Below are 13,972 nucleotides of genomic sequence, written 5' to 3'. Positions count from 1 at the left end.
ACGCACATCGTCTTGTAATTTATTCATTGTTGCACTCATGTCGCGAAAATTCGCATTCCATGCTTTAAGTTTTTCCGATAACATCGAGATCATGTCTTTGTCCAACGATTTTAATTTAGTCGCCATTGTTTCTCAAATATATATTTTATTGACAAACGTGACAACCTTAGTCCTCTGTGGAGCGTATCGAACCGTTTAAACCAACTTTAATCCTCCGTGAAGCGTATCCCACCGCTGCCACCAAAATATTTACTATATATCTATTAATGTTACGTATTAGTTTATTGACATCGATCAAATTTTAAATTTAGAGTTTACTGAAAATTTTTTTTTGTTGTTGAGTTTGAATTTAGTCTGAAGGAAGATAAATTGAAATGATATTATTGTGTATGTAATACTGGTTTAGATTTCTAATTAATACGGTAGTTGCTGCCACCAGAAATAGTCTAAGGACTATTTCAAAATATTTTATTTTTATTATATTTCGTTTAATGGGTAGCGTTAACTGATGCTTAATGCAACTGGTAACGAATTTCACTTTTCGGCTAACCTGCTATGTGCAGGAATATTGGCACGGGAGAGGATTAAAGCTGGGATTAATAATTATTTGTCCTCGTTGAACGGATTTTATTTGAATGTAGAATTGCTTAGATTATTACCTTTATATATATATTTATTAGCCGGATATATATTTTTAGCGTTGCTGGATTGGATAGGAGTGTGAGATTTTCGTTGTTTTATATAAATTTATTTTTACGTTCGACTTCTTCTTCTCTTTTAATTTCACTGTAATAGTTTGCCGTTAGAACCGAAACTCAATTCATTTACTACGATGGATTCCGTTACCACGATTTCCTTGCCTTTCGAGTTTAATAGTCGAGGATGATTCTAACGACCCTCTCTGTGTGGGACTCGTGTGATTTCGCAAGCCTTGCCCAAAGACGGGTAGTATTTTACCAACAGTGGGAGGAGGAATGCGAAGATCGACGGGTGTTTTTGATAATCGAAAACACCGTTTGCACAAGCCAACACAGCGAACGATCCTTTGGTTAAATTTCCGAAGGGAAATTGTTCTGCTATTTCTCTCTTACAGTCGCATGCAACGATGGCAAGAATATCGGTTATTAGCAATGCCGGTATTGCTTTTAATTTTCGATTGACCTCGACGATGTATTTAATAGTCCCTTCTGTGCGGGATTTGTGTGATTTCGCAAGCCTTGCCCAAAGACGGGCAATATTTTGCCAACAATGGGAGGAGGAATGCGAAGATCAGTGGGTGGTTCAGTAGCTGAAAACACCGTTCGCACAAGCCGACACAGCGGACAACTGTTTTGTTTAAAGTTTGAACAATGATTCTATCTTCGAAACTGTTCACGAAAATAAAACGAGACCGATGATACGAAGTTCTAATTCGATTCTCGAGGGCAACGAAATTATCAGAGAAGAAGGAAATTCTCAAAATTAATTTTCTTACCTTGAGGAGTAGGCGCTGTCTGGCGCCATTTACCTCAGCTGCTCCGTTGGTCGTCGAAGGTTTTACTGGGTTTATTACTTGAACTCGAATATAGTTTACTATCAACGTTTACTTTATTTTTCTATTTCGATACGGACAGAACAATTTACTGACTAGATTAATACCGCAATTACAATGCGCGTTCAAAGATAAAATTTTCTTTTTACTTAGTCGCGGCTCTCTTTTCTTGACGGAAAACTATAGGCCCCGGAGCGCAAAATACTATACAAAATTTCTAAAGATGAGCGCAATAACGAACGTAGTAACAAATAATTAACAAAGAGTGAACAAAATAATTATGGACCGTAATAACGAAGATCGCAATAATAATGAACAAAGAATAATGAACGGTAATAACAGTGATCACTATAATAATGAGCGAAGAATAACGAGCGTAATAAGAATGTTTACCAGAATAATAATGTTAATCGCTAAATGATAACTATCGTAGTGCTCCTGCTCTACGTTGCTTTGCTTATTTATAATGCCATCCCCCACGGGGTGGTGGTCCGCTGGGGGCACGCTTATGATTGTTTTTGCGATTTTGATGTTTCCCCTTTCTTGTTGTTTCCCTAGGTTTCGGTGATCGACGTTCGAACAATGTTTGCGGAGGCATTTCCATCAGAGGTTCCTTATTATTATTGTTTTCCTTTTAACGTCTTTTGTTTTTATGTATGATATATATATATATATATATATATATATATATATATATATATATATGAACGCTTTGTCTAACAAAGGTATGGAGTAATTCTATAGCTCTCCTTAAAAGAAATATTCGTGGCGACACGCGACAGTAAACATTCCAACGGTTTCTGTCCTGTGGCTCGCCACACGCAGACCCTATTCTTCGAGTAAGATGGTTGCCAGATGTCGATGCGTCTCCGCAGTACATGTTCGGCTAGCTCGAGGGCCGTTATAAATCTTAAGATTTAGTCAACTAAAGTCCTTCAAACAGACAAACGGTCTTTGTCCCAACTACGGGAAGATAGGGGAGACATATTTTTCAACGAGCGGCGTCTCCCACTAGCAACTTTCCCTCGAGGGCGGCTAGCACCTTTTTCTAACCACCGATATGGAGATTGACCAATTAGCAGCAACGCCAATTTCCCTTACTTTCTGAACGAAGGCTTTTCTCGACGAATCCGATGATCTCGTGTCCTTAGACACACCCCATTATAGTTTTCCTCTGTGGCATGATCGGGACGGGAAAGACATTCTTTCTCGCGATCTCATTGATGAAAGGAGTAACTCTTTACGACCAGTGAATATTACGCGTCCGACTTAGATTTTGTGAGTACGTTCATCTATCATCCCGTCGACCGCGGATTCGTTATTGAACCTAGGATCATTGTCATTAGTTTCTCGAGCACCTAACTACCGCGGTTACTTGTCCGGTTCTATAATAATCGTATTTGCACTAGTCAATGTCTTCTCCATTGCATAACGACAACGTGTAACCCAAACGAAGATTCGTTTCACGCCCCTATCCCTAATTCTAATGTAAACCCGACATATATATATATTTTAAATGTGATATCTATTTTATGTTTGTTAAATATATGTATTTTAATTCTATATTTCCCCCTTTTTAATTAATTGTATATATGTAATATCGTGATGTAATATGTTTACAAAGAGTGGACAATAGAGATGTTAATCAGACAGAAAAAGACGATTGTTGCTTAACTTGAACTATTCACACCAAACGTACAGAAAACAGCGCAATCCACACTCTCTAGGCAACGCCACTCGCAACCTCCGTCTCCGCTCGACTCGCACTCGGCTCCTCGACTCGCACTCTGTTTCTCGACTAACACTTTCTGGCCGTTGTCCCATTCTGTTGTCCTTTTCCTAGGCCCACCGCACACGTGTTCCGCAGACGCTCGTAGCCAGGGTCACGTAGGTCTTTTCCACGAAACTATGCACTTGAAAAGACCGATGACACATTGATGGGCCCGACGGCGCCTCGGCTCTCGCGACATTGTTCATAGTTCGCCCGATATTTCCCAGGCCTTTCGTCCACGATACTACATTCGGCCATCCTGCAATAACATCTGCCCTCAGATGTTGCCTTCTATCTCGCTGTCATCAGATGCGTCACTTTCGGCGTTTAGGACCCAAGGTTTCATAAAATCGAGGTATGTGCGGGTCCTTCCTTCGGTATTGCTTCACATGCTTTCTTCTTTTCTTGTAATTTCGCAGGTTCCCTTCTAGCTTACCTATGTTTCGCTCGGTTAGGCTACAGTCAAGGCAGTTGGATACCACGTGTTCGACCTTTTCGCGTAACCCCTTGAACCAGAAGTCCTTCTTGACCATAGCTTCTGTTTTGGTAACCTCGAAATGCCCACGCTCGTGCGCTTGCCTGACTACCTGAGCCCGCATCGCCTTCGATACTACTATTAGCACATCGTCCTCACACTCCTTATACAAAATATTGTTTCTTACTACCTGCCCATCGGCTTGACTGCACGTTGCGGCGTCCAAAATCCTACGGACTTCAATGTCCTTGTTCTGTGCCCTTCTCAACCGTGCAATCAGCCCGTCTTCACTCTCCGTTACATACATAGTGCTCGGCAGGGGGTTCCTACTCGGAGCATCTACATGCTGCATACTTTTCCCCGGCCGATGACACACCTGATACTTAAACTCGCCTAGTAACAAGGCCCATCTAGCCACACGCACACACAAATCTTTCTTTCTAACTACACCTATCGGACTCGCATACTCCGAGTCTGACGATTTGATGACACCCTCGTTTGTCCACGCTTCCTTTCTTTCCGACGGCGCCAGTCTTCGCGGTCTTCGCGCTACCAGCTTGTCGCTTTCCAAAACTACTTTTGCGGTTATTCCGACGTCTCGCTTCTTCTCCGGCCTATACCCCCTAACGATATCTCGAATCGCTTCACGATAATGCGGTTCCTGTACGTGTGTTAGGTCTGTTTCGTCAGTCTGTTCTACTACGTTAATTCTAAACACATCCGACACGTCTTTGTTAGTCTGTTCGTCAAGCCGCAAGAAAGTCACTTCGCCCCGTTGAACCCGTAACTCTACCTGATCCAGAAAATCAGTGCCTAACAACAGGCCGTGCTTCGTCAATATTTTGTTTGAGACAATGTGCAAAGTGATTGGCAGTTTACACCCATCAACCGTCATTACCTTAGTGAATTCACCCCAGGTCTCATTGCCAGCGGAACCAAAACCGTCGAACTTAAACTTGCATTTACCTAGCGGTGGTGACCCTAACCTCGCATACTCGTCTGATCGAATGAACGTGAGATCACTACCCGTATCCACTAGTGCCACAAACCTACAATCATCTATCGCCACTTCCTTCACATACTTCCCCTTTTCGGATCTTGACACTACGCAAGTCTCTTTCGGTTGTGCCGTACACCTCGCTGCAATATGTCCAAATCCGCTGCACTTGAAACACCTAACACCTTCTCCCCTCTCCGGACACTTAACACTTAGATGATCCTCACTACCGCAAATGAAGCATCTTCTTTTCTTCATTGCATCTACAGATTGACTGGGCTTCCCGTTCTTCTGGGTTTTAGCCGGCTTCACAATCGACTTTGCTCTGCGACTCTTCTGCTCTTCGTACATCACTAACCTCTTCCTCAACTCTTTGATTGACGTAGCGCCGTACAATACAGCCTTATTGTTCTCGTCGTCTATTATTCCATCCACTATGTATTCCACCTTTGCTTCCTCCTCCATGTCCACATGGCTGGCTATTTCGAGCATGCGGTACATGTAAGCCAAACATGCTTCATCACTCTCCTTTTTTGTTTCTTCAAGTTTCTGATGAACTTGCCCACTGTTGACTTTCCTCGAAAATTCTTTCACTAGCCCCCTCTGCAACTCATGCCAAGTTCTGGCATGACACTCGAAGCTCGCAAATATTTTCGCTGATCCCTTCAGCAGCTTCCTTGCGTAGACTGCCTTCTGCCCATCCGACCACATGCACGTATCAGCGACTTCCTCGAACGACTCGAACCATCGTTCGACATTTTCACCTCTGTTGCCACTAAACGACTCTAATGCATCTTCGACGTCTCTAAAACTCAGTGTCGAATCAACACATGCCCTTCGACAACATTCGTCACGGTCCTGATACACCCTTCGCGTATCTCTCTTGTATCCTCTTGCGTTTTTCTTGTCATCTTCATCCTCACTTTCGTCGTCGCTTTCTTCTTCCGACGATATGTCGTTACCATCCATGGCCGCTTGTAGCCGTGCGCGTAATTCTACTTTTCTTCCCGTCGTTTTTAAACCCAAACTAGCGAGGCGCTCCTTCAACTCCTTCGTATTCATTTTCTCAACATCCTCACCTTCGTTATAATCACGCTCAGCTCTCTGTACATTTTCTAAATCTCGTTGACCGGTTAGCTCTTCACCGCCCGTCGATCCCTTACGATACGATTGTCCAGCCCTACACGCCCGATTCAGCCTTGCAATCAGCACTGACCTCGCACCCGATATAGGGAGGTTCATTCGCGCGAGCTTATTCCTCAGCTCCTCCAACGTCGAACCCTCTTCACCCGACAATCGTTCGTCCCCGACGTTTGCCATTTTTCACACTACACAAACTTAAACAGTCAACGATATCGTCTTTTACCGCACCGCGTACCGGTAAATTCACAACTAGCTCGAATAGCTCTGTTAAACCGTTTCGTTTTCTGTCTTGTCCAATCCCGGACGAGCCCCCAAAATATGTAATATCGTGATGTAATATGTTTACAAAGAGTGGACAATAGAGATGATAATCAGACAGAAAAAGACGATTGTGGCTTAACTTGAACTATTCATACCAAACGTACAGAAAACAGCGCAATCCACACTCTCTAGGCAACGCCACTCGCAACCTCCGTCTCCGCTCGACTCGCACTCGGCTCCTCGACTCGCACTCTGTTTCTCGACTAACACTCTCTGGCCGTTGTCCCATTCTGTTGTCCTTTTCCTAGGCCCACCGCACACGTGTTCCGCAGACGCTCGTAGCCAGGGTCACGTAGGTCTTTTCCACGAAACTATGCACTTGAAAAGACCGATGACACATTGATGGGCCCGACGGCGCCTCGGCTCTCGCGACATTGTTCATAGTTCGCCCGATATTTCCCAGGCCTTTCGTCCACGATACTACATATATATACATATATATTCTTTACATTTCTAGTTGCGCACAGATTTTATTAAAGAAAAGTGTTAACAATGTGTTTTCATGATTTATTTCTCGCGCCTGACTTCCATTGATCCTTAGTATTCCTGTCGCCGTGACGCGTGTAAATCTAACATGGCTGCTCATAAACATCATCAGCAAAGTTATAGTAACGGGTCTTTAATTTTGTTTAATATCGAAGTAATTTTCCGTCTGCCGCTCGTTTTCCTTATTCTACCGCAATTAAACATTTACTTATTAATATTGCTTTAAAGTGACAAAGTATTGTTCGTATGAATATACGTATCTATATATGTCGGGTTAACATTAGGAATTATGGCGCGTAACGATTCTTCGTTTGAATTAGCCATTGTTTTACAAAACAGAGAATATATTTACACGAATAAACAAGGTTTTACAAATATTATGAATAATGAATTTTGTAAATGATATGATTGATTAACAAATGATAAATTAAATTATTAATTAGATTAAAGAATAATAAGTTTTATCGAACAATAAAAGAAACGAATAATATATCTTACGATTTACTAATCTAACGAATAATGAAAATTAACGATTGATAAATTTACAAATATTGAATTTAATTTACGCTATAAACAATGATCCGGGGTTCAAACGAATCCACGGTCAACGGGAAAACTTTAAACAATTTTATAACACAAAAAAAATACGTTTGCTGAATCACTCGGAAAAAATTACTCGATGTATCACTTTCCAAGGCGATCACACGAATGCCTCTCTGATTAAAATCTTTTTCGTAATCCGACTGCATTTGTTTGTTATATTCTCGCTGGAAACATCGAGAAGGTTCCAATCGTTGTTGCTAGGCAATATCTGTCAAAAGTTTGTTATATACTCCTTGGAAACATCGAGAAAGATCCAAACGCCGTTGCTAGGCAGTTTCTGTCTGGAGATTGATTCCTCATACAACGTGTGTCCCATTATATCGACATCTCTAAAGTACAATTCTATGTGATTTCTAGGGAGAACAATACAACCGATCCACACCTTCGTCAGGCAAAACGTTTATCCCGTGACCGTGTCTACGTTCAGCGACCAGTTGTCACCTCGAACCCACTTTCGCTTTTCACAAATGTCAAACAATTACAGATGACAATTACTTAGTACAGTTATGATAAAATCTGGGCTAAAGCATTAAAAGGCTTCCTCAAAATTGCATAGGGAAGGCTCCGGTTTTCATTTCATCTCCGACACGGCCATACTGACTATCACACGTCCTCGTGTGCAGCTAAAATACAGAGTTTTAACATTAGACTCGGTGTAACTGATATTATTTACCATTCGATTAGATGTTCCAAATAAGTCAAGGGTCCAATTCAGCAACAAAGCTCTGTTCAAAAATTTGACAAGCAAGGAAATGAAAAAGAACTCAAATTAGTGTTATAGTTTGTATTCAAAGTGCCAGTTGCACTCCGTAAATCACCAATCAGACCGCAATGACACAACAGATCATTTTCGACTCCACACAAAGATCTCAGTTTGTTGAATCACATAACCACGTTGGATGCATAACAAAAAGCACAAGACACCAGTGAGGATATTATAGAAAGCACAGGGCACCAGTGAGGATATTATAATAAGCGCAAGGCACCAGTGAGGATATTATAGAAAGCGCAGGGCACCAGTGGGGATATTATAGAAAGCGCAGGGCACCAGTGAGGATATTATAAAAATACAAGCACTACACTGGGAGTATTATAAAAGGCGCATACACTACACTGGGAGAATTATAAAAGGCGCACACACTACACTGGGAGAATTATAAAAGGCGCATACACTACACTGGGTATATTACTATGACCACAATGCGGCGTTAATGATTCCCAGAGATCAATGTGCTCGCATCGTTATTATCACCGTCGCTGTCATCACCGCAGACATCCAACTCAGCAGGAATACAACCATCTGGCATCTTTCTCAACTTGTCGTGTCTATCCTTATATGACCGTTTGTCATCTAGAGTTTTTAAAATATATCTATCTCCCTCTAAAACTTCCGTTATCACGAATGGACCCTTGAATTTCGGATCTAGCTTTGTTTGGTTTCTCTCCTCGTTCTTACGTAACACAAAGTCACCGAGATTAAACCTAACTATCTTTGCTTTCGTTTTGTCAAACCTGTCTTTATCATAACTGGCGCAAGTCTCTATGTTCCGTATCGCTTGTTGCCTTACATTGAAGATGTCTACTTCCTTTTCCTCAATATTGTCAGGCAACAATAAACCGTAGGGCCTAGCTGCCTTCCCAATTAATAATTCCAGAGGACTTGATTTGGTTACACGATTGGTAGTGCAATTCAAGGCCAGTTGTATCTCCCCAATCGCGTCTTGCCAAGATCGCCCGGTCGTTTCCACCGTCGTTAACATATTTTTCAGCGTACTCATAACACGCTCTACCTGTCCATTGGCCCTACTCGCACCAGTTGCTATTAAGTGAAGTCTAATATGTCTATTCTGGCAGAAATTTTGGAAATCTTTACCCGTAAAACACCTTCCTTGGTCCGCTATTACCCGGCAGGGATTGCCGAATAAAAATATAGCGGACTTAAGTGCTATAATGGTATTAAAGGAATCTAATTTACGAGTATGATACAGGTATACAAATTTTGTGAAAGCATCAACCAAAACAATGATATACTCCTTCGAGTCACTCTTACCACTTAATTTACCCGTTATATCCATGTGTACCGTATGCCAGGTTATGCTGGTCTTAGGTATGGGATGTAGTTCAGCTTGTACTTTACCTGAACTAGCCTTTGAAACTCGACAAGCATAACAGTTCTCAACGAATTTGCGAACATATTTCGCCATTCCTCCAAACCAGTAATACTCGTATAGTTTCTCAAGCGTTTTATCCCAACCTAAGTGCATAATGGACTGATGCACATGATTAATGACGGACCACCTGAAACCCCTTGGGACAATGGGCAAGCAAAGAGTTCTACCTTTTCTCTGTATTTTACGATGGAGTGTACCAGACCGTAATTCATACGTATTCGCAATATCTTCCGCGAGCTCTTCATTTTGCAACTTACGGACGATCTCAGAGATTTGTGTGTCGCGACGTTGTTCTGCTAACAACCAATCATCGGAGATTTCAGATAGATTGATTTCTTTCTCTACAATCTTGTTGATCGTACGATGATCCAGATCTACGGGATTTCTCGAAAAGAAATCTACATGAGCCATTCGTTTGCCTTCCCGATACATAATGTCAAAGGTAAAAGTTTGCAGGTAAGCCCACCATCTGTAAACCCTGTCATTTAAATGTACCTTGTCACTGGATGCCTTCAGAGAATTACAATCAGTGACAACAAGAAATTCCCGACCGTGCAGATAGTGACGAAAATGCTTGATGGCGTTTACCACTGCCAGCGTTTCTAACTCATAAGAATGATATCTAGATTCCGCAGGGCTAGTCCGCTTGCTATAATACTCAACTACTCTATTTTTACCTTCGACCCTATGCATTAGGATAGCCCCAAATCCTTCGGAACTAGCATCCGTATGTAGTTCTATTGGATATTTGGGGTCAAAAATCATTAGCACCGGCTCATTGGTCAGAATAGAAATTACTTTTTGCCTAATTTTTTCATGTTTATTCGTCCAATTTATGTTCTTGCTACCGGAAGTGAGAGCATACAAAGATTTCATTACCTGTGAGAATTTAGGAACAAATTTTCGAAAGTAAGAAGCTAAACCAATGAATTGCCGGAGCTGTGTAACAGTCGTTGGTGCGGGCAAAGAGCTCAAGGCTTGTATTTTACCTGGGTTTGGTCGGACTTCTCCGTTATGAATCACATAACCCAGATAAAGTACTGACGTCTTCAAGAAAGAACATTTAGAAAAGTTAAAAGAGAATCCGGCGTTTACGAGGGTATCTAGGACGGTGTTTAATCTTTCTAACGCCTGATCTATCGTATCGGCAATAATTAAAACATCATCCAAATAAACGACAACATACGAATAAGCAAGATCACCTAAGGCATTGAAAATGGCCCTCTGAAAAGCAGACGGTGCATTCTTCAATCCAAACGGCATCGTCATGTATTCATATTGACCATCAGGAGTAACGAACGCGGTATATTCAGTCGAATTCGGGTGAATAGGAATTTGATGAAACCCGCTGGCCATATCCAGGCTTATAAAGTATTTCGCCCCTCTCAGTCTCGCGATCTGGTCAGCTATGAGAGGAAGAGGGTACCGATCCGCGACGGTGTTTTTATTTAATGCTCGGTAATCTACACATAATCTATCTGAACCGTTCTTTTTTTTAACAAGTAATATAGGGCTTGCGAATGGTGAATTACTCGGTCTTATGATTTTTGCTCGGATCAGTTCACCTATCCTCTCTCGAACTATTCCCCGCTCCTCCTCACTGAGTCTATAAGGACTTCGTTGCACAGTAACGTTGGGATCAATTAAACGAATTTCTAATTGACCCGTATTTACACTATTCCGCGGAAAACCCGTAATAAATGACTCTTTGTATTTCTCGAGAACAGAAATCAATCGATCTTTATCGTTACCAACTACATCAGTGTCGACCTCATTAATGTTGATCACATCTTCCGCGACTCTGCTACAAGCGTTAACTATTTTTGTCTTACAAATATCGACACTGTTTCGTGTAACATTCACGTCAAAACCTTGGCTCAAAATTTCACGACCAATCATGATATCGTATTTTAAGTAATTATCAGAAAGGGCATGAAAAGTTATCTCCAATGTAAAACCGTTAATACATACAGTGGATAAAATCTGAGATGTACTGTTAACACAAGTATTCCCTATGCCTCGCATTATTACTACATCAGTCGTTCGTTTGCCAGAAAATTTCGAAGCTACGGATTCTTTGATTAATGAGCATTCGGCTCCGGAATCGAAATAAAATGGGTACGACTCACCCAGATGACTTAATTTACCAGCTGGAGGCTCTACCACACAGGAGTCGACTCGACGTTCATTCTTGAAGCCGGATTTTCTGTTCTGCAGTTGTGGACAATCAGGTGCGATATGACCCTCCGCACGACACTTGAAGCAAACCACCTTGGACGATGAAGCTGGACGGTTTCTTTCCTGGTGTTGTGTATCCTTTGTATCCTTTGTATCCTTCCGCTGTTCACTACGCATCCTCTTGCGACACTCCGTTATTTTGTGTCCAAGAGTACCACAATAATGACACTTCACCCGGTAATGCGATAACTTGCGTCGTTTAACTTCAGGTTCCTCCGATGTATTTCCTAACAAAGTTGCCGACAGATCGTTGTAAGGATAAGCTCTCATTTCATCATAAAATTGTTCCTCCGTCTTGATATTATTTGCGAGCGTTAATCGATGAAAGCGTTGATCTTGTGAGTTTAGCATATAAAGAGTTAAGGCATTGAATACTTCGGACATCGTTAGATCTTGCATCTTCATCTGCAACATGGAACGGAGGCGACTACCATAAGCTCCTAGAGTTTCGGTCTCCGTCGGTCGTTCTCTGGACATCCTTATTAATGCCGTGGCGGCTGTCTCCCTGCCACCAAAACGCGAAAGGAATTGTTCCTTAAACGTTGGCCAGGAAAGCTTTCCACCGCGCACTATTTGTGAAAGCCAATGTGCAGCAGATCCCTTTAGGGCACGATTTAAAGCAGAAAGTAACACACTATCTTGCATCGGATAGTCTTTCAAAATCACATCTGTATATGAGCACCATCCGAATGGACCAGCGCCCGTGCCTTCAGGATCAAAACGTGACAACATTACATCCTTAGGTTCCATACTCGACTTTGGCTCCCTAGGCTGAGTCATCTGGTTCATGATTTTCATGAGTTGTTCCAAAGTGACACTTGGGCTTGATCCCACTTCTGATGTCGGGTTAACATTAGGAATTAAGGCGCGTAACGATTCTTCGTTTGAATTAGCCATTGTTTTACAAAACAGAGAATATATTTACACGAATAAACAAGGTTTTACAAATATTATGAATAATGAATTTTGTAAATGATATGATTGATTAACAAATGATAAATTAAATTATTAATTAGATTAAAGAATAATAAGTTTTATCGAACAATAAAAGAAACGAATAATATATCTTACGATTTACTAATCTAACGAATAATGAAAATTAACGATTGATAAATTTACAAATATTGAATTTAATTTACGCTATAAACAATGATCCGGGGTTCAAACGAATCCACGGTCAACGGGAAAACTTTAAACAATTTTATAACACAAAAAAAATACGTTTGCTGAATCACTCGGAAAAAATTACTCGATGTATCACTTTCCAAGGCGATCACACGAATGCCTCTCTGATTAAAATCTTTTTCGTAATCCGACTGCATTTGTTTGTTATATTCTCGCTGGAAACATCGAGAAGGTTCCAATCGTTGTTGCTAGGCAATATCTGTCAAAAGTTTGTTATATACTCCTTGGAAACATCGAGAAAGATCCAAACGCCGTTGCTAGGCAGTTTCTGTCTGGAGATTGATTCCTCATACAACGTGTGTCCCATTATATCGACATCTCTAAAGTACAATTCTATGTGATTTCTAGGGAGAACAATACAACCGATCCACACCTTCGTCAGGCAAAACGTTTATCCCGTGACCGTGTCTACGTTCAGCGACCAGTTGTCACCTCGAACCCACTTTCGCTTTTCACAAATGTCAAACAATTACAGATGACAATTACTTAGTACAGTTATGATAAAATCTGGGCTAAAGCATTAAAAGGCTTCCTCAAAATTGCATAGGGAAGGCTCCGGTTTTCATTTCATCTCCGACACGGCCATACTGACTATCACACGTCCTCGTGTGCAGCTAAAATACAGAGTTTTAACATTAGACTCGGTGTAACTGATATTATTTACCATTCGATTAGATGTTCCAAATAAGTCAAGGGTCCAATTCAGCAACAAAGCTCTGTTCAAAAATTTGACAAGCAAGGAAATGAAAAAGAACTCAAATTAGTGTTATAGTTTGTATTCAAAGTGCCAGTTGCACTCCGTAAATCACCAATCAGACCGCAATGACACAACAGATCATTTTCGACTCCACACAAAGATCTCAGTTTGTTGAATCACATAACCACGTTGGATGCATAACAAAAAGCACAAGACACCAGTGAGGATATTATAGAAAGCACAGGGCACCAGTGAGGATATTATAATAAGCGCAAGGCACCAGTGAGGATATTATAGAAAGCGCAGGGCACCAGTGGGGATATTATAGAAAGCGCAGGGCACCAGTGAGGATAT

This window comes from Bombus vancouverensis, chromosome 10, assembly GCF_051014615.1.
Source record: "Bombus vancouverensis nearcticus chromosome 10, iyBomVanc1_principal, whole genome shotgun sequence".
NCBI classification, from domain to species: Eukaryota; Metazoa; Arthropoda; class Insecta; order Hymenoptera; family Apidae; genus Bombus; species Bombus vancouverensis.
Note: the sequence above shows the minus strand (reverse complement) of the source record.